The 23,860-nt window shown below is 43.7% G+C and overlaps 1 long non-coding RNA gene across 1 annotated transcript; it reads left to right on the top strand.

Annotated features, from left to right (window-relative positions):
- The first annotated feature begins 209 nt into the window (after positions 1 to 209).
- Positions 210 to 18,094, top strand: LOC120370978. Its single transcript, XR_005584092.1, has 3 exons — positions 210 to 586; positions 1,401 to 1,522; positions 17,963 to 18,094. It is a non-coding gene; the product is annotated as an uncharacterized LOC120370978 (long non-coding RNA).
- The last annotated feature ends 5,766 nt before the right edge of the window (positions 18,095 to 23,860 follow it).

Raw genomic sequence — 23,860 nt, 5'->3', positions numbered from 1 at the left:
AAATAAGAGATACTGGTGGGTAGAAGCAGTCCCAGCAATATGCATTGTTTGGGAGAAAGTCAGTTACTATTTCTTTAAGGGTCTGGGACCAGGAGTGTTGCAGAGGGGGTGGGACAAGGATCCCCTCTGACCCAGCCAATTGGGGATGAGAAGGGGAACTAGCATATATGCTGCCTCCTCCCTCATAGCAGGGAAGCCTCCAGCAGGAGAAGATTTACTTGCTGAGTCCTCTGAGTGATTGTGAAAAAGGCAGCAGCTGAGGAAGAATCTGGTTAAACCCCCTACTTCTGGTTTAAGTTACATCTCAGTTCAGAGAGGAGAGCTGGGGTCTGCTGATTTAAGGGATACAAAAGGACTACCTAAATTACACCTTGTAGTATTGAGGAGAACTGGGAACTCTAGGGCTAAGAAAGAGTAACTGTATAAAATATAACCCTGGCTCCAAGAATGGGGCTCTGGGGGACTCCAGAATAGGGTTAAGGAAGCTGTCCAGGACTCTCATATGGACCCAGAGTGGGGTGTACTGAGGCAACTAATGAACTGAGTTACATTCCATAGAAAATATTTAAATTTGACTCTAGCAAAGGTTTGTGTGTGTTTTAAACCAGTCTAATTTGGATAATTGACTGAAACAACCCAAGGGGGATGCTGAGGGGAGGGCCTCTGTTGGGTCATCAAGAAGGGCCCCAAGGGGGTATGCTGGAGGGCAGTACCTAATTAAGGGGTGGAGGATAGGGTCACCAGTAAACTTACTGGGCCAAATTAATCTCTGGTGTAACTCCAGTGAAGAAGAGGCAAGATCATACAATGGTTAGGGCACTAGTGTACGATTTAGGAGACATAGTTTCAAGTCCTTGCTCTGCCATGGGCTTCCTGGGTGACTTTGGGCAATTCACCTAGCTTCTCTGTGCCTCAGTTCCTCATCTGTGAAATTGGGAGGTGGGGGTAAAGACACTAAAGATTGCCAGGTGCTCAGGTATCATGGGGCCATGTGAGTAGCATAGGTAGGAAAGTCAGTGTGTCACTGGTTCAATGTGATGGGTTGATGCATTTATCTTAAGACTCCTGTGTATGTTGATGTCAGAATATGAGACATGATAATATATTTGACTATCTTAGCAGCATTTGGCTCTTACTGAGGATAAGGAAACTTAAGTTGTGTGTCTGGAAGATCCATTGAGAACTTTGAAAAGTTATTCTATACCTTTTTATTTATAATCTTGAAACTTCTGGAATTTACAAATCTCTTCTTCATAGCTGAAAGCTTCTAAGTATTGCTTTTTGGAAACCGTTTCTAGATAACAAAGTTTCTCCAAATCTAAGTTCAACAGGGCGAAAGAAAACTGACTCTGCCCTTTGGTCTAGCTTAAATAATAATAATTTTGTTTGTTTGTTTAAAGGCTGTTTCACGGTGCCATATGTGGCCACTGCTTTGTTAAGACAACTGCTGAAGATAAAGGCCAAGCTGGTGGATTAGCTCCTGATACAGACAGGTGTGCTGACGGAACTGCATGTGAGGGAAGTAAGTCATGTGGTTGCATTTCTTTCCCCTAAATTCCCTTGTGTCATGAGCATGAAAGTTCACCTATTTCACTCAGGCTTAGGAGCCCAGAGATGCTGTTGCATTGACTCAGTTCTGATCTGAAAGCATTACTCTGTGCTGCTGCTGCAGTGCCATGATTGATTTACACGAGTCCAGGATTTGGTCCACCAGAGGAGAAAGCAATGTATATATTTTTTTTCAGTGGAGAAAGTCAGAAATTGCTTGTTCTCCTTTCCAGATGTGCAAAGAGGATAGTAAAAAGGCAGAGGACAGTAAAAAGTCAATTTGGTACCACTGAAATGACCAGTTTTCTTGGGCTGAAGATCTGACTCCCATATCTTTGTGTTTATGATAAGGCTATATATCTCCCATTTCTCTTCAGCATCTGCTATTCTGAGCATTCTTGTAGGGTTTAGCTAAGTAGTATGGTATTTTCAGTAGCTATCTTTATGTCCCACCCAAAGGATATCCACAGACTACTTCTGTCATTGCTGTTTTCTTGGGCATCTGCATCAAGTGGCCTAACAAAATATGCTGCAGTATATCAGGTTCTCCAGTACTTTCAGAAGTGTTCTTCCAACAGACCTGCCTTTCAGCTGCTAGCATCCCCCAGGTGATGTGTTGGAAATTAGGGGGATTATTTCTGCCTTATAGCTATTCTGCAGACCATCTGTATCTGTAGAATTTTTAACAATATGTTGAAGATCAACTTTCTCTACTGAGTGGGGGAAAACATATTGGTATCTGTGCCAACCGGTGTATACTGTGAGCTCAGCAAGCTAGTAAGTACAGAGCAAACCGGTGAAGTTGATATTTCCTATTCAGTACAGTTTCACTTACCATTGGGTACTTTCCAGTCTTAGCAGCTCCATCGTGATGTGGTTGAAAACTTGTCTTACCTCTGCACAGATCTGTAGGCAGAGTGAGCACACGGCTCTTTCTGAATGCATCCTAGAGGAGTATGTACTGATATTCCCTGGTGCACTGTCTAGTGTGGTACAAGGGTGATGAGGAATTTAATGATTATGTGGTGGTTTTTATTTTTTGGGTTTTGGGGGGGGGGTTACTTCTCAGATCCATCACCCCACAATCACTGAAATGAACAGCTCAACCTCTAGTAAGTAGAGATAATCAGTGAACAATTGTTCAGTGCTTACTAAAAAATAAAAACAAGAACGATCACATGGGAGTAAATCCTGCTGCTCTCCAGTTAGGCAATGGAATCAAGAAATACAGGATGTGGGTAATCTGCATTCTGAGCCACAGACCACTGTGGGGATAAATTGATAAATGAGGATGCCCTTGACTTAAAATCTGGCCAGTCAAATCATCTCATTGCTTTTTTCCCCCCCTTGCTTCATCTGCAGTCTGACTTTTATTTGCTGGTATCATCACGAACCCCTAGCATTATAATACTGCTTTAGATTAATATTTGAAAACTCAGAGCTAGAACCAACATTCTACACCAACAGTTCTTCCAATTAAGTGGGGACTGAAGGGTGCATTGTGTGGAAAGGCAGAACAATGATCCAAATAATGTGAATTTAAAGTCCAGTGTCTCATAAGCCACCAGGACTAGGAATATCTAAGGTATGTCGCTGGAAGGCTAAGATTGCCAGTGGTGACCAGAATGAATTCACATTACTGGTGGCTCACGAGGACACTGTTCCTTGAAATGGTCAATGGTCCTTCAGAGCAGGCAAAAATCTTCAGGTTATTAGCAATTGCTAATATTAACCCTTGTTTTGGATAAATTCCAAAGCAGGTAAGTTCTGCTTACTGATGTTATGCCTGCAGTTTAAACTGCAAGATGTTTTCTATCCTTAGTCCCAAATTATAGTGTAACATTAGCTGTTTAATCACCCACAGCACCAGGGCCAGATTTACATCTTGTGTGCCCCTAGGCACCCCCGGTGGCTGGGCAGCTGTGGGGGCCCTGGGTCCAAGCTCCCTCCCCACCCATGCCCGCAGGGGCTCTGAGCGCCAGGGTCCCCTGCCACCTGTGGCGGCTTGGGGCCCCTGCTCCCTGGAAGCCACAGGGTCTGCCTGCAGTGGCTCAGAACCCCCAAAGTGGCCGGAAGCTGTGGGGTACCCCCAATATCTGTGGCAGCTCAGAGCGACGAACCACAGTGGGCAGCAGGTTATCACAGGTTGCCACAGTTATCAGTTACCACACAGCATTTTCTATGCAAGCCTATTTGTTCTTAGGGTATGAGCATTACACAGAAGACATTTTAAAAACAACAAAAGAACCTACGTGCATGCTAACGATCTTACCAGAGATTGCCCCCTTCCCCCAGCTGTCTCCAACATGGGTTCTGGCAGGAAGTCCTTCAGACCCCCCCCCCAAAGGCATCTCTCCTGTGGTCACAAGTTCATAAAAGCCTCAGCTCAGGGCCGGTGCAAGGATGTCTTGCGCCCTAGGCGAAACTTCCACCTTGCGCCCTCCCCCCCCCGAGCCCTCTGCCCTGAGGTGCCCCCCCTTGCGGCAGCTCCCCACCCTCCGCCCTGAGGCACCCTCCTGCCCCAGCTCACCCCTGCCCCACCTCCTCCCCGAGCATGCCATCGCTGCTTCACTTCTCCCGCCTCCCAGGCTTGCGGCGCCTAAGCTGATTGGCGCCGCAAGCCTGGGAGGTGGGAGAAGTGAAGCAGCTCACCCCTGCCCCGCCTCCTCCCCAAGCACGCCGTGGTTGTGGAGGCGGGGCAGGGGTGAGCTGGGGCGGGGAGTTCCCCTGCGTGCCACCCCCCCCCCTTACTTGCTGCAGGCGGTCCTCCCTGCGCTCCCCTGCCACAGCTCCCTCCACCTAAATGCTGGCGGCGGCCAAAGATCCAGCCGCCACGGTCGCTACTGAAGAAAATGGCGTCCCCCCAAATCCTAGCGCCCTAGGCGACTGCCTAGGTTGCCTAAATGGTTGCACCGGCCCTGCCTCAGCTCAGAACTAGCATCCTCATGAACCATTTAGCCCAGCCTTCATATGGTGGGGGTCTTTGATCAGAAGTTTTCAGGAGCTGGTAATTAGGAGACATTGGGCCTCTATCCAGGGCGTAGCTTCAAGAGGTTGGTTTTGGAGGAGAGAATTACTAGGAAATCCATTTCAGACATGTTGTCGCCAAAAGTTCTTTGATGTTCCTAATGTTTTCTTGGAGACTGACTAATGCAGTCTCCGGAGGAAGTTGCATACAATTCCACAAAAAACACATACGCAACTGCATTTTTATACAATCGACACCAAAGATATTAAACTTAATTCAGTAACTTCTCTTTAATTCTGTAAGGTTTAGATGGGATATTTTCAATGTGGCACAAACTCTGTTCTGATAACCTAGGCAAAAGTCCAGGATCATCCCAAAGAATGATGCCGTAATTTCTAAAGTTTAATGGTCTAGATGAGGAAAAGTGAATGGATTCCAGTTTATATAATATGTATTGACCCACTTTTATATGTGGCTTAAATTGGGTTAATGATACTCAGCTAATAGTCCAAATTCCTATGGAAATAGGCAACCTTGTTGTTTTTGTTCCACGGAGTTTATAAAAAGCAAAACAAATTATTGGATTCTTCAGTTAATGAAAACTACACCCCTCTCCCCCCAAAAAAACCTCGGGGGGGGGGGATGGAATGAGGCGCATATTGTATCCTACATGCCTATTTTAAAAGATGGTGGCACATCGAACTTGCTTTTCCCCAGATCAGGGAGTCTGTTCTGCTGTGACAGAGATCCTGAAAGCTCCCTTATACTAAAAAAGAACCTGTTGGTGCCACTAGGCCTGAGTAAACCAAAGTTGTGACTTTGGGCCTGAAGTGAACCAAAGTTCTTACATGCTGTGAACTTTAACCAGCCTAAGATGCTAACAGACTGCAAGCAAAATGTGTAGCTGTCAGCAATCTCCGCTTGCAAATGTAGGAGTTTGGAACAGCAGAAGCGGCGGGGAGGAGGGGGAGAGGGGGAAGGAAAATTTGTATGCGTTTGTTCTGTGAAGGCCAAAAGATAAGCCTGTGGATGAGAACTTTTCTAACACGCTGAAATGTAATGCCTAATGTAGCTGTTGCTGGGAAGGGAGGGGTGAGGGGGAAAACCGAACAAAAGGCTTACACAAACAAGGGGGGTATAAATGTTGGGACCCCGCCTGTGAGCGGGCGTGCAGGATCTGAGAATGCTATTCTCCCTGACACCTTATTTGGGACTCAAATAAACCTGGTTTTGCTTCTCCACCCTGGGGTGATAATTAGTCCGCTGTTGCTCCGCCTTGGGCTCTTTGAGCTGGCAACAGTTTTGGCGTCCCTGGGTGGGCTCGAGGCAAAATTGTGCCTTGCCCGGACTCCTCCAATGGCCAGTGGACGAAGGTCACAGCCAATGCCCAGCGCGCACCGGTGCCTTTACCGGGGGCCTCGGCAGAGACACGTCAGGCTGACCTTGGAGGACACAACGGTGCAATGCACTCAGATAGTGGAGAAGCAGCTGCGGGCGACGGTGAGGAACCGGTCCTGTGGTAAGGTAGGAACAGTCCAGTGCTGTTAACCTTTTGTTTGCCTGTTAAGACCTGGGGACGCCCAGTGTCTTCCCATGGTATGGGGCAGGAATAGAGTACAGGCAGTGTATGGTGTACACCCTTAGAATGCATTCTGATGAATTGGAGAGTGTTTGAATCAGATCCATTGACTAAAAGTAAACTGAAAAGATTTTATACAGTAGATTGGCCTCAGTATCAGCTAGAGAGCCAGGAAAGGTGGCCACCAGAAGGATCACTTAATTACAGCATGATCCTTCAATTACTTCTGTTTTGTCAGCGAATGGGTAGCTTCTGAAGCTGTTTGTATGTAGAGCTCTTGTAAAAATCCCTCATCATATGCCCCAGAGCTGCACTGGGAGGAGAACTGTCCGTGAGAATATCTGTCTCTGCTGGGCTCATGCCATTTGAATTTATTGACTGTGCAGCAAGATAAGATGCATCGTGGCAATAGGAAACAATGGCCTTTGTGTGTGTGTGTGTGTGTGTATATCTGTGTGAGTGTTCGTTGCTGGAAGACGCCCAGATTACTCTGTGAAGCGATTGCTAATGATCAGGAGTAGTCTAATGCAAGCCCAGTAACTAGTGGATCTTTAGGAGATCCGACCCACGGTGGGCTGACTCAGCCTGGCATCGTCCGGCGAGGAAGCTGCCTGGGTCTAGGAATGTGTGAACCCATTTTCCCTCCCCCACCCCTTCCTTTCCGTGTGGGCTACTGACAGTCTGATCATCTCATTGAATGCAATTAGAGTATACGGCGCTGTGTCTCCCAGAGACTAGCCGGCACTCTTTGCTGAAAGGGGATGTAGGAAAGTCAGTCATCCTCGTTAGTCTCCCCTGTGTGAATGTTCTGTAGGGAGAGATTCTTAGTTTATGAGCCGCTAGTGCGGACAGGGTACCCTCTCTGTGTGTGCAAGTGGAAAGTGGGTAAAGGGACAGTCTAAAAATTCTACCTCACCCCCTAAGGGTACCCCAGCATGTTCCATGTACGTACATTATGGTCCTAAAACCTGCAGGTATTTAGAGAATTGGAATCTTCACATGTGTGAAAACCCATCTAAAAAGTGCCCATTAGAAGGTATCTTCAATCTAGATAAGATCATATATCTCAAAGGAGCTTTTAATCACAAAGAAAAGCCTCTGACACAGTGTGAGCAATTTGTCTAGGAACGGGTTAATTTGAAACTCAGCTAACCCCAGAGATAAAGAGAGAGAGCTGCTCTGCATACAAGGTCAAGAGCCAGCACACAGACTATGATAAGTAAAATTGCTTTCAGCCCCAGCTGGTTGTGGAAAATAAAGAGAGGCAAACAAAAAGCAGTATAAGTTACAAAACTGAGATTGCATTTGCAAAGCTTAACGGTTCAGTGAGATCCAACAGTTTTTGCAACCCTGAAGCCGGACAGGCAGCTGACCTGAACTGGAATCTCTGAAAGAGACGCCGCAGGAGATTCCAGGGTGTAAAAGAACAGCCATCCCAAGAGTGGAAGCATGTTGGAAATGCTGGACAAGCTGTATACAGGATAATCTCCCGTCCACCTATTTCCCTTCTCTGAACATTATACACAGACATGCCAGTCTGGATATGTGTAAGTATTAAAGTGGCTTAAGGCTTGGGGCATTCATATTTTTCCTGAGTGATGTGGGAGTGTTCCCAATACTCTCCATTGTTGTTTTATTTTTAATGAAGCTTTAAAATTTGGATATATGGTGTGATTTCTCTGTCTACCCCCCCCCCAGTCCTGCAATGTCAGTTTGATCACCTGACATAAGGGATAATTGGTAACAGAAATTTGTCACAGTTTGGTGAGCAATAGAGAATTGGGGAGCCCTGTAGAATTTACACCATCTGTTTTACCCTTGTTATTTTATGTTTGCTTTGTTTGGTATTGTTTGGTATTATATGATAAGGATTGTATGGTTAAAGGTGAGCCCTAATAGAATAAGGAGACACTATCTGGTTTTGGTGCACTATCTAGTTTTAGCACTGTTCTGTTTAACCGGTTACTGTTGGTTTTTCTGCTCTGTTTATTTGGGCGTTGAACTGAACTTCTCGTTCGTAATTCCTCAGGGTGGAAGCCATGTGTGCGATGAAGCTCTGGGGTTGTATTGAGATAATTCTGTCCCGCCCCCCCCATAACGGACAATGTACTAGAAGTGGAAAAATCTGGCTTAGACTGTAATTTTCTCTGCTCTCTGTGTAATTTTCTTTTCTGTTTAAGTGTCAGCAGACAAATGAGTGGGTCTCTGGGTAGACCCCCAAAGGAGTTTGGATTGTGTGTTAAGTAAATGGCCTTTACCCAATGGCCGTGTATTTTTGCCAGGTGGCAAGCCTTACTAGGGAGGACTTGAGTAGTTTTGGGAGTAAAATGTTTTAGGGAAAAGACCAGAAGGGTGGGGGCTAGTTGTGAAGCCCACCCTCCTAGCTAAACTGGTAGTGGAATAAGTTTGTGTCCAGGATAGGAACGATTCAGCGAGAAAAGCAGGATCGGGCCCAGGCAGGCAGGCAACAGAGAGATGGGAAAACAGGTTAGAAACTTTTAAGGGTGTAGTGGAAAGAAGGACTAAGTGAGTATAAGCATAAAAATTTCAAATACTCAGAAGGATATTTGAAATGATGATTTGAATTGGTAAGTGGCTGCTGAAGGAAAAAGCAAGTGATTTAAGGGAAGAGCATGTGATTTTTAAGGGAAAGTGAAAAGTTAACTCTTTAGTTGCTGGAGGGAACAGCAGTTGTACTTTGTAAAAATGCTAAAGAGAAAAGTTTTTAGTGTCTTTGAAATGTTTGTAAATAAATTCAGGCAAAGAAAATATGGGGTAATTCTCCTGAATTAACAAGAGTATTCGTATATTTTAAGTAATGATTGACTGCCCAGAAGGGGTAGACTTTTGCTTTGTCTTTCAGATAATCAAAGAAAACTAATGCCAGCTGAACAGCATTCAACATATCATGCATTTACTGACAGAGTAACAATTATGTTTTGTGTTCTATGTTCTGTCTTGTGGTGTCTGTCTCAAGTGGCCAGAATTGTTGTGTCTAATATTTTTATGGGATGGTCTAATTTAAAATCAAGTGGCAGTGTTAAATTGAAATGCAGATACTTGTTTTGTTCAATTTAGAATACAAAGTGTTTGGATATATCAGAAAAATGTGATATACTAAAGTCTAATACATTTTCCTAAGTAAGAGAAAGAAACTTTATTAGCCACATCTTTTAATTGAGAATTGTTATTTAAAATTTTCATACTAACAGTCTTTAAAATCAAGGACATGGAAAGTTAACCCACTCCCCATATTGTACATGGGATCCTTCTGGCTACCTCAGACTTCTAGCCAGAGGGCTGGGGATGGTGGAAAGCTATTGGACTAGAGGTTATATTAAGTGAACTCATCAAAGTGGGTGTGCTTGTCCTGGCCTGTTGTTCTAAAGCTCTGTAATAAGGTTATTTTAGTAAAAGGGTATATGTGGCATACATTAAATAAGACTAATGTACTGTGTATGTATTTATTGTTAACAAAAGGTGTATAAGTAAAAGTTTCCTTTATAGGTTAAAGAAAAAAAAATGGGAAAAGGAAAAAGAATGAGTTAACATGCTAAAAATGAACTGGCCAAGATTTGTGCTGAGACAAACGTAAAGTGGCCAGATGCCCTTCCTTTGGCACTAATAAGTATAAGAACCATTACTTGGCTAAAAACCAGAAAAAGGGGGGACTTAAATTTGCCCATGCAACTATAAAATTTGTAAAATCTGCAAAGACACTAATGCAATGTGTTAGGTTTTTTTTTTCACAGGTGAAGAAGAAACAACCCAAAAATCCTAGCAGCCCTACCACTCCTAGGAACCAGAAGACTGGGTCTACATAAAGATCCATCAACGCAAGACTGCCTTGGCTCCACGCTGGAAAGGCCCTTTCCAAGTCCTCCTGTCTACCAACACTGCTGTGAAGTGCCAAAGACTGACTGCTTGGACCCAGGATTCTCACTGCAAAAAGACCCCTCCACATCAGAAGAATTTTCCTATTGATGATTAGCCTATTCTTTCTTCTAGTTCTACTGTGCTTCTGGACAGCTTCTGGACAACCTCTCCCTTGTCCACTGACAGACCAACTGTGCCTTTAGACTTTTCTAGAAAAAGCAAAGCTATTACAGGGTGATATGTGCTGGAAACCTCTCCCCTGTAGGATGCTAAACCACAATTGTTTTGGGAAAGAAGAAGAAACACTCACTCCACTGACATTGCCAAAGTCCAGGAATTCCTGACTAAAAGGACATTGAGAACTGACCCTGGTGAAGAAACAAAGAATTGTACACTGGCAAGGAAGAAATTTATGGGACCCATGATTGGGAATGGGGTATTAATTGACTTTTGGGGTTTAATCTACAGGCTGTGCCCTGTGTTTTGGATAAATCCTTCAGTATGTATTGCCCTCCCTAATTGGATTTTAAATGACATTGCCCTTATCAAGTTTTCAAAGCACTTCTACATACCCAGATTGCTCACAAGGGGATGCCATTAGATAAGCACAACAGAAGGCCTGGGTTATTTCCTCTGGAAAGAAAGGATTGAGCAGATCCCTGTGGGCTAGGGCCAATATCTAAAAGCAAAGAACATGATCAGAAATTGGGCCAACTAGAAAAGGCTACTAGCCTTATTCTTGAAACTCAGCTATTTTAAGTACAGGCTGGAGTTACATATCATTTCAGCCCTTAGTTCTATGACCCAGAAGTTACTGACAGAGATGGTATTAAATATCACTGAGGCTGGGAAGGTATTGCAGTGGGATCTAGACCAGACTTGGCCCACTGCCCTTACAGATGCATCAGGAGTACCATCTGATCTGTGGTCATGAAGACATACTTGGACACTTTCTGGATGGAAGTGGGGACATTCAGAGTGCTCCTTCCAAGCATATGGACCGGTTAGGGTGGGTGTGGGCTCCCACATACTGAATCCTGCTGGGTCCATAGGGAGCATGCATATGGGACTGAATTATTCACCGAGACATCTGGGAAATTAAACCACTTGGTATACCTACCTGATTTATAGTCAGTGTCCCAATCCCTTAGTTGTTAAATGAACATTCCACTCTTTTGTCCATGCATTCATTCCTGGGTTGGGGGTAACTAAGCTCAAAAGAGCAGTTGTACATATATCTGTAAAGCTTCATTGTTTTTTGTTTTTAAAGTTTGAGAAAACTAAGTTTGTTGAGTATTCTCAAAGGGGAATTGTTGGTGCCACTAGGCTAGAGTAAACCAAAGTTGTGACTTTGGGCCTGAAGTGAACCAAAGTTCTTACATGCTGTGAACTTTAACCAGCCTAAGATGCTAACAGACTGCAAGCAAAATGTGTAGCTGTCAGCAATCTCCGCTTGCAAATGTAGGAGTTTGGAACAGCAGGGAGGAGGGGAGAGGGGACGGAAAATTGGTATGCGTTTGTTCTGTGAAGGCCAAAAGATAAGCCTGTGGATGAGAACTTTTCTAACACGCTGAAATGTAATGCCTAATGTAGCTGTTGCTGGGAAGGGAGGGGTGAGGGGGAAAACCGAACAAAAGGCTTACACAAACAAGGGGGGTATAAATGTTGGGACCCCGCCTGTGAGCGGGCGTGCAGGATCTGAGAATGCTATTCTCCCTGACACCTTATTTGGGACTCAAATAAACCTGGTTTTGCTTCTCCACCCTGGTGTGATAATTAGTGCGACGCACACCGGGCAACGAACCCCGCTGTTGCTCCGCCTTGGGCTCTTTGAGCTGGCAACAAACCTATGTAGAAAATGTGCTCCTGTAATCTTTATCTTGAGTGGAATGTTAGTTGTGGACTGTAATTAAGCTTGAATTTCATCCTCTTAATGAAGGATGCAAATGGCACAGCAGCAGTATGACAATTTTGCATCAAAAGATTAATTTGGTAAGATGAGATTTCCTTACCAATTGGCCTGTGTATAGTTTTAATGTCTAAATCAAGTTCCCCAGAGCAATATACTTCCTAATAGAACTCAGCAAGTCTGCAAGCATTGGTGTGCAGGAGGAGTATGGTATCGCCAGAGTAAATTCTACCAACAAATGTGTTCCGCATTACTTTTGGGAAAGTGAAGCCATTAAGGCTAAGGGAAGTGACTACATAAGGAAATAATGATACTTAATATCTGAAGGCAGTGGGGTGTGGCCAGGGACCTGAGTGGATAACAAATAGTAATATGAAGCCTTTCACATCTTGCTTACTAGTTCATACCCAGTCTAGATCAGTAGAGCCCCTACTCTGCAATATATGTGCAGTACTCTCCCAGAGCTAGTCTGCAAGGCCGCTAACCTCTTTTTTCAAATCCCTCCTTAAGGACCACTTCTGTTGTCACTTTTTGTAAGCATCACCCCAAAAGGTACTTGCATTTACCTTACTGATATTTACTTTTAATTTTAAAATGTTCACCATTATCCCTTGCTATGTAGCTGCACAGAGCCAAATCTTCAAATGATGGTATGACTTCAACTGACCTTTGCTGACTTATGCTCCCTGATTTTTCTAGCCCACTACTTGATTGATCTTGCCCCATTATTCCTCCACCAGCCCTCCTCCCATTTGTTGTATCAGGATTGAAACTGAATTGTAAATTCCTCAGGACAAGGGTCACTGTTGTATACTCTGTGATAAGGTGCCTAACGTGGTTTGGCTGCAGTAAGCTAAATAATGATGATAAAATAGAGAGGAATGTTAGCATCTAACAGCTGTTTGGCTGAAATGAAACAAGTTGGTGGCTTCAGTCCAGTTTCTACCGAACACATGTTGTCATTGTCCTATTAAACACCACCACAGTTGTTAATTGGCCAAGAACTAAATCTGTAGTACATGTGGGCCTTGGCTTAGTTTTAGAAAACTTCCCCATGCTTGCCACCAGCTCCGCCCTGCTGGTAGTAATAGTGATGGGAATGCTAGTGTAGACGAGATCTGCGCCTGATCATCTCAGCGTCATTATGCAGGCATACAGGGTTAGACATGGTGCTTATAATGATAAGGAAGGGGGGCAGCAGGCACTTGTCCACAGTAGCACACCCCCGCCAATGGTAGTGACAGCGGGGAAACCTTTGGGATAAAAAGCCTAACATAGACACCAAGGCTGAACTCCTCCCAGAGGTGGTGCCTTCTGGGTCAGGGCTGAAGCCAGTGGCAAATTTAGAGTTAGTGGGGCCCTGTGCGCAGATTCATTTTCTCCCCTCCCCCCCTCAGGACCCAGCCAAGAAAAAGAACATTCTCTCTTCTCTCCCCCCTCCCTTTTTCATTCTTTTTTTTTTCTTCCTCCTCCTATATTATAAGTAATAGGAAGTAAATGAAAATAAAGTGAGGTACCTTGATTGGGGGCCAGGCCAGGGGGTTGGGCTCTAGGAGGGAGTTTGGGTGCAGGCTCTGGGCTGAGGCAGGGGTGTGGGAGGGATCGGGGGGCAGTGCTTACCTTGGGAGGCGTGGCTCCAAAAGCGACCCGCACACCCCTCAGGCACCGGCTCCTAGGTGCGGGGAGTTCCAGGGGGGTCTCTGAATGCAACTGCCTGCAGACGCTGCCCTGCAGCTCCTACTGGCCGCAGTTCCCAGCCAATGGTAGCTGCGGAGTCGGCACTTGTGGAGGCGGGGGCAATGTGTGGAGACACCTCCCCCACTGCACGGTTTGTTTCATGGTAAATCTGCCTCTGGCTGAAGCACATACAAGGGATGAGCAGGTGGTCCCTGCCAATGCTGTACCTCTTGTGGATAAATTGGGGACTTGAGTTTCTCTTGCTGCTGTTGTGGCATTCTTCTTAAGCACTAGACTCACGTTAAGCAGGTGGTCTGAATGAATACAAATTCTTCAAGCTCCCCTGTTTCTGAAGGCCATGATATATGCAAGGCAAGCTGTCATGAATCATTTACTTTTGTGCTGACTTTTTTTTTTAAATAGGAGGAATCTGAAGCTTGTGTAAATGTTTAAACATACATTCTTTTTGAATTATTCAGTATATTCTGCCTGCTTCTATAGTTAATTAAAACAGAGGGCATGAGCTTTCATGCTAGGGAAGGGATGAGTGGTAGGAAGAGAGATAACTGAAAACCACCTGACCCTTTTTGTCCTTCTAGAAATGCTATAAGCTTGATGGATTGTAATTGATGGGCTCCCTTAGCGGTGCTGACGAGCAACTGCAAAACAGACGGATCATAACAAGCTTGTCTTAATGCAAGGAGACTGCTGTGTGTACACAGTGAAGAACTGACACATCCCAAGCTAATTTTCCTCAGGAGGGTACATTTTGTAGACTAAAAGATGAAGCAAGTCATCACACATACAAGATTTATTTCCCCTCTAAAAACATCAACAGGCATGCTAGCTCCCTAATAAAGAAGTTCAGTCTTTGGCCACTGGGCGTTGGAGAAGTATGGGGACTCTAGTGCTCAGTTTGATTATATTTGTAGAGTGTGGCCTAGTGGAATAAGCCTGGGCCTAAAAGCACAGCACTTCCGAGTGCTAATCTTACCCTGACCCTCACTCTAGGTATCCTCTTCAGCCAGTCACTTAAGATTCTGTGCTTACATAGCTCTTATTTTTACAATCTATTGGGTAATGCACTTGGGGGTCAGGGGGAGCAGGAGATCTGGATTCTAGTCCCAGCGCTGTCTGTGACTAATTGTCGGACCTTGGTCAAGCTGCTTAACGTTTCTGCCTCCATTTTCCCATCTGTCAAATGGGGATAGTGATACCTTAATTACCTTGTAAGTACTTCAGTATCTGTGGATGAAATGTGCTATGTAAGTGCACGCTGTTAACATTTCTAACAGAATTTAAAAATTGAGGGGACCCAATGAAAGGGTGAGATGTGGTACATGCAGAACATTGTCTTTTGAAGATGTATTGTGGCGTGACTTCTAATAGCATTGGCAATGTTCCCTCTTGTGCCAAGGATACCACATAAAGTTCATTCTTCTATCAGTAGAGCTTTCTGTCTGTCTTAGTCGTGGGGAGGGAGTGGCTTTGATTTTTACAAACACAATCTTGGCAGTGTTTATAATATGCTGGTTTAGAGTTTTGAGTCTAAAAACCAAAACACAATTCCAAGATTTAAAAATAGATCTTTGAACAAAATCCTGAGTGGTGCTTGGTGCTTGGGTGCTGCAGGAGTTGGGGGGAGGGTTTAGGGGGGAAATCCTACTTCTTAGGCTGTGGAACGCTCCATGGATTCTCTACTAGCTCAAAGGCTAAAATAGGGCTCTGCAGCCCTAGTGTACCTTCCCCACATGTGGCTAGTCCCAGCTGTGGAGTGAGGGTAGAGGGCAATGTTTCCTCTAATTTTTGACAGGCCATGTGTTCAAAAAATTTCTTCTGTGCAAATTTTTGTGCACACGATGTTTCGACTCTGTGTGCATGCGTACAGCGTAGAGGGGTGTTTTGATATGGAAAAAGGAGGCCCTAGTGGGGAAAGGGCTGAGAATCACTGGAGTAGAGCAACATGGAAAATTAGTTTGGACCTACAGCCAAACTGTGTGTCAGAAAGGCATGATTTTAACTTTGGATCGGGATCACAGTGAGGGAAATAACCAGAATGCGGGAGGGCTTGTTTCTACATGGAAAATAAAGCGACATAACAGTGTGCATGTGGTGGTTTTTTGCTAAATGTGGCACATAGGAGGAAGGAAGGGTGTCTCTCCCCCCCCACCCCCCCCAAAAAAAAACAACTTTCTTCTTGTGGTGTTTGTGTTTGGCAATATATATATACAGCAATATAGATTTATTAAAATACTATCATCTGGTATGGGATCAATGTTAAGATATGGGAGGAGGAGGGAATCTGAAGGCTAGTTCTTTTGAGCTAGAAGGAATACAACCGATCTGTTCGTTCTGACATTGCATAGGGTTTTCAGGCTCAGATAACACTGTCAGTTCCTGCCCTGCCTTGGTAGCCTCCGCTCTGTCTAAACAGGAAATGAGAACCAGTGTCTGTGGAGGTGCCCCCACACTCCCCTGCTCTGAGTTTAAACAGGCAGCTTTGCTGTGTCTTCATCCATACGTGAAATATGCAACACAACGTAACCTGAAGCTTTGACTAACTGTACTTAGCTGGGTCTAATTACATAGTCTGGTAGATTGTTAATAAAATGGATGCTTAAGCAGCACCTCATCTGAGGCCTGATCTGAAGCTCCTTGAAGTCAATGGGAGTCTAGTCCTGTGGATTAAGCCTCTAATGAAAACTGTAACAGGCTGTGGGCATTCAGCCTATTTACCCTGGCTGGGGAGGATAATCTTTTTAGAAGTCCCCTTCAATGTCTAATGTGATTGTCTAAAATAACTCCCTGGACAGCGAAACTTCCTCATTGCAGAGACTTAGACTGCATAGCTGCATTTCCAATCTCAAGGGCCCTGCACGATGATCATGAGCTTTCCTTTGACCAAGAAAACTGGATGCATCTTCCACAAACATCTGTCAGCTCCCAAAATGACCTCAGAAGTAGCTGAAGAGAAATATAAGGTGCTTCCATCTCACAGGGGCTAAAGAGGCTGTTTTCTCAGCACCCCATCTTGTGCTGGCCTAATTTGGTAACAAAGGACTAATACCATCTATGGTGACGCATTGATAGTTGGACTCAGAGGACTGTAACACAATATTTCTTTAAATAACACTTTAATTGTCCTATGTAAAAATAACACACACACACACAAATGACTTTTACATCTACACTCACCAAGAAGAGGAAAGTTGACAGTTAAGTAAATACATTATCTCTATTTAGAATGTAAACTCTTTGGGGGAAGAACTGTCTTTTTATTCTATGCATGTACAACACCTATCATGATGGGGTCCTGGTGCCAGAGTGGTGCTCCTAAGGTGTTACTTTAATAGTACTACACCACCACAACTTCCTTTTAAGCAATGAAAACCAGCTAGATGTTCAATAATAGCTATATAGCACTAAGGTAAATACAGACCCAGATATGTCCAGCACCAGAGCTGTGGTAGTGTCTGTCTATATTAAAGGATTAGAGAAGTAACACAAAGCAGGAATTACCATACTGGGTCATAGCAGGGGTCCATCAAACCCACTGTCCTGTCTCCAACAAGGGCCAGTATCCAGTGCTTTGGAGGAAGGTGCAGGACACTCTGTTTATATGGAAATATTTTCTTAACCCGTCTGAGGTAGCACTAGCAGTACAGAGAACAAAGGGAGATCACTGCTGATTGAGCACCTGTCCAATGAAACCTTCACAGGTAACGAGAAGGGTGCTATGTCACACATGTATACTTCCTTAGGAAGTATGCAGAGCTGAGAATGGACACCACGTTGACATGTGCAGGTGTCTGTTCATCTGTGAAAGAGTTTCTTTGAAACTTCACTTCCAAGAGAACTGATCCAATGGTCCCCTCTGGTGTTAATTTTCCAGCATTGCAGCTTCATATCTATAACAACATTTAGACAGGACAGAGGATCCACACAATAGTCTTTTTGCTGAGGAAAACACCAAAAGATGGAGTATTGAAAATCTCAGCTTTAAAAAAGCCCAAACATATTTTAAAGTTAATGCTCATAAAAATAAGAGACTGACTTCAATCAGAAGCAGATACTCTACCACCTCCTCTCTGGTTCTTTTATAGTCCTCTTATCAAATCACCTAGCTGTGTATGATCTTTCAGTCTTAATCTCACCACATTTTGGAGAGACAAGTATAAAATAGTTGACTGAGCATGAGACGGGGCCAGGAGCTTCTGAGTTCTAATCCAACTTTGCCACCAGTTTGACGGGGGGCCTAGTGCACACTCCTGTCGCTCTATGATCTAGCTGGGATACTGAAATGAGGATACTGGCCCACCACTTATTTACTGAAATGGAAAGATGTTGAGGCTAAATATTTATAAGGGCTAAGATACTGATTTTTATTATTTATTTTTTAAAACAGGAGGGATTATAGATTCATGAAGAAAGGAAGGTATGCATGTCGTAACTACTACTTGCATTAAGAACTTGCCTCGTTTTCTATTGATCCATCCGGGTACCTATCTGGTCCTCATCACCGCAGTACACAAGCACCTTCCTTTACTTAAAATGTCAGTGTTTTTTCTCTACCTTCCCTGCCACCAAGAGGCGGGGCTGGGGAGGGAGTGGTCTTTAATTTGAGAGAGCCAGGGTGAAGAGGTGGGCTTTACATTTGGCTCCGAATCCATTCTTCTTTCTTGTGGCAATGAGTTCCATAATGGATAGGGACCTCCACCTAATGTTACTTCATGAATAATCATCCTTCAAACTCTGTAGCATGCTTCTTCAAAGCCTAGAGTACTTGTTCAAAGCCTATAATTTTTGAAAGAACTTCCAAGTAGAAAAGGTCAGTCAATTATCAGGCAAACTCAACAGATATAAAGTGACTTTTTTTTTTTAATTCCAGTAGAACTAAAGGTCTTTTTTTTTTTTTAAGCCATTTATTTTTTTTTCAAGTGAGTTAAGATGTACCCTTACAACAAGCATCTTTCTTCTCTAGCACACGGTCACATTCATAAACAAAGCATGTCCGGTATCCAGAAAATAAGGACATCTTCTCTGATTTCTGCTCGTTGGGTTCTTGTGAAGCTAAGATGGCTGCCATCCTTCAGTTATCACAGTACTGTACCTTTAGAATAGACAGCATCAGCACTGTGATAACTGAGCCAGGGCAGCCTGTCAGTCATTATGTCTGTTAGTATCATATAGAGAATAGTGCTTAATTTATTGTGTGCTTACATAGTGTTTCCTCTTGTGTGTTTCAAAAATAAAGATCACATCAAATACTGATGTTCAGCTCTTCGAGGACATGGATGACAGATTTAATGCCCGTTTAATAAATACATGTGGAAATGAACGAAGTGTTCTGAAACTTCAGTTAATTTTCAAAAAGAGTGGATAAATTATCTGGTTAACTCGTATCAGTGCAGTTAAATTCAATGCAGCTTTAAAGTACTTTTCAGAGCTGTACAATCTTTTACCAATAAGTCTTAAATACAGTATCTGTAGATTTGGATTTTTAACAGGGGGAAAAATAATTTACTCATTCCATGGTGATAATCATTGAAGGAATGAGGGTTTTTTTCCCTCCTGGTTTCAATCAGCATTTGAAGTAGAGTGCTGTTCCCATACATAAACTACATAGGCAAGATCTTCAACTGGTATAATTGGCATAGTTCCACTTAAGACAATGAAGCTGCACAAATTTACACTGGTGGAGGATCTGGACTCATTTTCTAATAGTTTAGTTAAGTATGTTGATATAATATCTTTTCAGTTTCAAAGTATTATGTTCCACACTGGAAGTGCTAGGACCTTGACACACAAAGAGAATGTTTCTGTCTTGTGGGATTCACAGTACCATCTCAGGCCTCCATTCTGCAAATGCTTACAGATGTGCTAACATTCCAACAGGGGTATCTGCAGCACTGGGGTCCTCTGAGGCCCAATCCTACTCCCATTGAAGTTTTGCCATTGATTTCAGTGGGAGCAGGATCAAATCCAAAATAGTAACAAGCACTGGATGTGGAAAGGATCCTGGAGTTTGAAGAAAGAGTTGCTGTCTGACGGGCTTGTTTGTTCAGGCTGTGTGATGGTTGATTTGGGCCATACACTGAGGTCTAAATGAAAACTGCTGATATCAAGAATTACATTGCAAACAATGAAAGAAGTTTATCAAAATATTTTTTCTGGTTTATGTTTAAAGTACTGCTGAAAAAGTCATGGTAGTTTTTCTCTTTGAATAAAGGCAACTAATCTAGTGAATCAGTTCTGTAATCAGCATATTAAAATAAATGTTTCATCAGGTTTCACAATGGAAAGAAATTGATAAACAGATTTTAAATTTCACATCATGTTCCATTTAAGAATTTGATGGACTTAATTAGTGTAAATGGTACTTAAATATTTCTAATGAGGTAGAGCAAGAACTTTATGGATAACATAAATAATCAACTAAACTGACAATGTATTTCCTTAAGTTAAATAAAAAGCTTTTAAAATTCAGAAATGCTTAACATTCAGCTGGGTCCAAGTACTACCAAAATGGTCTCTTACATATTTTTAACACAAGAGGGCAATAAAGAGACAAATGTGAAACACAGCTTCCTGAAAAAAAAAAATTTGTGCATTTTAAAAACAAATTACAAACATGCGTTACATAAACAAGGGACCAGTCAATATGTTATACGATATTGTTCCAGAATGCAAACATGAATGGGCAAATATGTACAAAAATATTAGGATATATATTTGCCATCAACTGCAAATTTATCAGCATCCTTAGACTAATCTGCCATTTTCTGAAAATAGTAACCGTAAGGTAACCTAGGAGCACACATTTATTAAGGATCTGTATAAAAAATAAGTGTTCCTGGCTTTCAAAATGTGAACAATATAAAGGTACAAAAAAGTCATTAGAGCATTCTATTAGCATCACAAAGGCTGGACACTTTAGATCAGGGGTAGGCAACTTATGGCACGCGTGCCAAAGGCAGCGTGGAAGCTGATTTTTCAGTGGCACTCATGCTGCCTGGGGCCGGGGGGCTCTGCATTTTAATTTAATTTTAAAGAAGCTTCTTAAACCTTATTTACTTTACATACGACAATAGTTTAGTTATATATTATAGACTTACAGAAAGAGACCTTCTAAGAACGTTAACGTGTATTACTGGCACGTGAAACCTTAAATTAAAGTGAATAAATGAAGACTCAGCGCACCACTTCTGAAAGGCTACCGAAAAGGTGATCTATTTACTCTGCCTTCTCACCTTTTAACACTCACCTTCTTTTCTAGAATAAAAAGAAAGCTTTCCTCAATGGTCAGGTAACATAGGTCCGAATCCTGAAAACATACAGGAATAGTCCCTCTGATCTCCATGTAGTACATAAATTTACTCAAGTGCATTTTTCGGTGTGTATTTTTGTTCAGCTTATTATTCAGATTTAAAATTTTTCAATTCTATGTTCTATTTTTTGCTGTCAGATTTTTCTTTTGAAAAAAATAATCTTCATTGTTTTTATTTTTGCTTGTTTTCCATTTCCCTCCCCGCCCCTCATTCTCTTCTTTTGGGTTGGTAACTTACCACGTTTCTCGAGCATTTTGAATTAAACAACACTCTTTTTGATTAGAGTCTAAAAACTAAATTGGCTATTTACCTTCTCCCCACAAATGCAACTTTTCTTTCTTTTCTCCTAGCATGTAGCTTGGAATTAGAGCTCTGATTTTTATAGGCCGACTCTGATAATGAATAGGAAGAGGTCTGTCTTATCCAAAGCTAGGAAAAATGGGGAAAAAAATACACCTTTATTACACACAAAGTAAAATATTTGTGATCTTAAGAGCGGAAAACTGCAGTTACAAGGACATAATTGATCTTTTGGCTACTGGGTAAGTGACTTTACTCCTTAAGAAAGTTGCTGGAATTTTAATATGGCAGGAGCGCCTCCCTACAGTGCAGTTTACAGCACCTAGAAGTGAAAGACTCTAGTGTGCCAGGACAGTTATTAAAGCAATATTTTCTATGGCTTTAAATTCTTTATTAATTTTTAAAAATTTGCTTCTTCATTTGTAAGTGAGGTAGGAGACAGGTACATTCAACAATATGAGACTCTCCCATCAAGGAAAATTCTGTAACAGGAATTGTTTATAAAATCTGCTCCATTCTTTATCTAAGTTCTGCTTAATTCCTTCCACCAATACTTACCTTTTTAGTCTTTTTGACTTCCTTCCCCTCTTAAACATTGATTAGTGGTTGAGTTAACAGTCTGATAGATGAATTCTAAGTGCTGCTGTTGGTGTACCAAATGTATGAATAATTAAATAAATAAATCTCTAAAACATTATTAATCATTCATCAGCTATGGTCTGTGGGCAAGTATTCAGTCACTTTTCTGGAAACAAGCTCCTAGAGGCCCCTTCCTGAAAAATACATGAAAATATTCAAACAAATTTAACACCAGCAACCTGCCTGGATCCTCCAGCATCTTTCTCAGGAAACCCCCCACCCCTCTCACACACACACACACCCATTATTAGAACACAGCTGGATATGGACCAACATCTCCCATGTAAGGGGAGCTCAGTGAAGTGATTGCGGGCAGGGCTGGCTTTAGGCCTATTCCACCAATTCTCCCGAATCGGGCCTCCCGCCTAAGAGGGCCCCGCGCCCAGTGAGAATCTCTTTCCTGGCTAGAGGAGCCTTTTTAATTTTTACTCACCGGGCGGCGCTCCAGGTCTTTGGCGGCACTTCGGCGGTGGGTCCTTCAGTGCCACCGAAGACCTGGAGCGAATGAAGGATCCGCCACCGAAGTGCCACCAAAGACTCGGAGCAACGCCCAGTGAGAACAAGCCCCCTAGTTTTTTTGGTTTTTTTTTTAAACGTGTGGTGTGTGTGTGTGTTTGTTTTTTGGTTTTTTTAAGTCATCCCTACCGGGGCCCCATCGAAACTGTTCGAATTGGGCCCCGCACTTCCTAAAGCCAGCCCTGATTTTGGGGGCGGGGGAGGGGAATGCTTTTTGTAGTCAATGCAGCATGAGCTGAAACTATCTAACAATCACAGAGGCTGGCATGGCAAGAACTAGGGCCATGGACTTGGCCTTTGTCACTTATTAGCCAACGGGAAGAAAATGTCCCTCTACTTTGTTAAAGAATAACTTACTAGGGCACTAAGTTGGTGATCTAGGATCTGGCCCTGTACCTGCCCCATTTGTCCAGCTGAACTTGCACTGAGGCCCCCCTCTTTGCAATAAATAAGTAAATACGCTTCTATGTAAGTGACAGCTAGAGGGAACTGGAGGTGTGGCTCCAAAGGGGGTGAGGGGCGTGGGCAGGCGCACAGAGACTAGGAAAAGCCCCTCTGGCATTCTCCCTTGCTGATCTCAGCCAGGGAGTAAGTGCCAGTGCCTGCCACTGTGGGAACAAAAGCACCATCAAACAAGTTTGTGTCGCTTGTCTGGGAGGGGCGAGAGCACCGCTGTCCTGCAGCCAGAGCTTGGTACCCAGCTCCCCAGGGCTGCTGAGGTGAAGCTCTGCCTGGCAGTGGTCCGGGGCAGGGGAAGCGAATCTGAAACTGACAAGCGCACGTACCAGGCAGCTTCCAGGCTGCTTGAGGGAGACTCCAGCCCCGTCTTGGCTCCTCCTTCCCGTTTGGGAAGCTCACCCCAGCGAGCCGTGCCCGTGGAGACTCCTCCATCTTCCTCCTCCCAGGCTCCTCCCGCTGGATGCTTCATGTAAACAAGATCCAGGCTATATTTACAATCGCTTGGCGGAAAGGAACCAGTGCCAGGATCCTGAAGGAAAATAACAGTGCGCAACATTAAAAACCGCACACACACATCCCGAAAGGCCAGGGGCTGGGAGACCCACAGGGCTCCAGCCCTGCTCCCCATCAGCATGAAAAACAATCCCGCCACGGCAATCGGACAGCGGTACCTCACCCTCCCTCCATAACCGTCCCCACCGAAATCAGGCCCCCGGTCCGCGGAGCGCCCGTCAGCGTGCGATGCAGAGCGGGTTACAACGCGTCCAGCTGTTGGGAGCAGCACAACGCGTGCGAGGAAAAACAAGCCTGGCTCGAGGCAGCTGCCTGCGATCCAGGGGGAGCGCTGTAAAGAAAACAACATTCCCAAGCAAAACTCCTCTCCCTTGCTCACCCCCCGCAGCAAGATAACTCCTGCCTATCCCCCATCCCGCTCACACCCGCAAAGAATAGGTCCCCTCCCCCAAAACATAAACAAACCTCTGGCTTTCGTTTCCAGCGCTGCCTAAAGGTGAATTATGAGAGGACAGCACAGGACTTGTGATGCCAAGATTGCAACGCCC

The sequence above is a fragment of the Mauremys reevesii genome, linkage group 8 (genome assembly GCF_016161935.1).
Source record: "Mauremys reevesii isolate NIE-2019 linkage group 8, ASM1616193v1, whole genome shotgun sequence".
Taxonomy (NCBI): Eukaryota; Metazoa; Chordata; order Testudines; family Geoemydidae; genus Mauremys; species Mauremys reevesii.
Note: the sequence above shows the minus strand (reverse complement) of the source record. Positions and strands in the feature narration are given on the sequence as shown.